This window comes from Phaethon lepturus, unplaced genomic scaffold (genome assembly GCF_000687285.1).
Source record: "Phaethon lepturus isolate BGI_N335 unplaced genomic scaffold, ASM68728v1 scaffold50133, whole genome shotgun sequence".
Taxonomy (NCBI): domain Eukaryota; kingdom Metazoa; phylum Chordata; class Aves; order Phaethontiformes; family Phaethontidae; genus Phaethon; species Phaethon lepturus.
This window is the reverse complement of record NW_010532213.1, coordinates 1,670-3,448: the sequence shown is the minus strand read 5'-3', so window position 1 is coordinate 3,448 and position 1,779 is coordinate 1,670. Positions and strand designations below refer to the sequence as shown.

Below are 1,779 nucleotides of genomic sequence, written 5' to 3'. Positions count from 1 at the left end.
ATGTTGGAAAGAGTATGAGCCTATGCTTCTCCCTGTCAATTTTTTTTTTCCTCTAGGTTGCTATTATTTAAAGATCTTTTTTATATGAATTGTTTTTCTAGTTCTGTTACTGAGAAGAATTACAGTCCAATTGCTTTATACATTAAACCAGCAGAGGAAACTCAAGTGGCAACAGAATTCTCAATGTTGATTCCATTATATAATGTAGATTGGACTCTAGGTCAGTGCCCATATCATGTTAAAGCATCATCGCAGAGCTTGGAAAGGTTGGAAGACATGTTCCAATTCAGTTCTCACCTGGTTCAGATATGACTGTGTGGGGACCATAGGGGGGGAGATGATATGATATCTACCTTAGAGGATATAGCTCTATGTGCTGTATCATAGTTTGTGAAGCAGCCAAAATCCTTATTGCATCATTATTGGTAAAACTTGTGGAAGAGGAGCTCTGGGCCAGAAAACACAGGAGAGTTCCTCAGAGAAAGGATGTTTGTAGCATGACAGATTTTTATTGCCTCTGGGATCTATAGAGCCCGAAATCCACAGGGAAAAAACTCTCAACTTGATAGGTGGCTGTTCAGTTTGCCCACTCTTTGTCCCACCATCTGGGCCTTATTATGGTAACTGTTCATTTTTGGAGACCTATGTTGTATTTTCATAAGTAAAGCAAGTGTTTTCTCTGACAGTTGTCTTTTAGTCCCTCATTCACACATGCATACGTATAATACTAGAAAAGTGTATAGAATTGTGTCTGTTGAAGAAAAACCTTGAACAAACCATGACACTGTTACAGCTAAGAATTGGGTTTGTTGGCAGAAACATTGCACTGTATCAGCTTGTTCTGAGTCTGTTCTCATGAGTGTGGTTGGTCCCATGCTTTCTATATGAATTGGGGATAGAAAATAACCAGGAAAAAACATCTTTAGTTAAGGCAAAGCAACTACTTTTTTGTCTCATCTTCCTTCGCATTGAGTCTAATTGTAGTTAAAGTACAGAGGTAGAGTGCCCAGCCTTCACTTTCTGTGAATAAGAATTTGTGAGCACTGGTATCTTGTTACCATTTAATTACTATTTTAAAAATATTATTTGAATTAATATACTGCAACCACTGTACCTTTTGAAGGTAGAGCATAACAGTGGTTTATTGCTATTTATGTTTATTTCTTACTTAACTGGTGTCAGAATTGGGGGGTTTTGGTGCATGAAAGGATTTCCTTGCTCATAAAATGTAGTTCTTGAGGAGAGTTCTAAAACCGCCTGTGTGGGGGAGTTAAATTAGCATTATTTTATTATACAACATTTAAGCCTCCCATTTTATCCAATGTTGATATATTTCCTGTTGTCCTGGTTTCAGCTGGGATAGAGTTAATTTTCTTCACAGAAGCTAGTGTGAGGCTATGTTTTGGATTTGGGATGAGAAAATGTTGATAACGTGCTGATGTTTTGAGCTGTTGCTAAGTAGTCAAGGACAGTCCAGCTTCTCATGTTGACCTACTAGCAAGAAGGCTGGGAGTGCACAGGAAGCTGGGAGGGGACACAGTCAGGACAGCTGACCCAGGCTGGCCAAAGAGATATTCCCTACCATATGGCGTCATGCTCAGTATATAAAGCTGGGACGAAGAAGAAGGAAGGGGTGGGGGGACGTTCAGAGTTATGGCATCTGTCTTCCCAAGTAACCGTTACGCGTGATGGAGCCCTGCTTTCCTGGAGATGGCTGAACACCTGCCTGCCGATGGGAAGCAGTGAATTAATTCGCTGCTTTGCTCTGCTTGTGCGTGC

General features: G+C 40.4%; 1 protein-coding gene across 1 annotated transcript in view; it reads left to right on the top strand.

The window, feature by feature from the left end:
• Positions 1-1,779, top strand: part of LOC104619016 (BDNF/NT-3 growth factors receptor-like) — a gene marked incomplete at its 5' end in the record, with an annotated part of 6,507 nt that overhangs the window by 3,656 nt on the left and 1,072 nt on the right. The gene's annotated exons all lie outside the window — the stretch shown is intronic.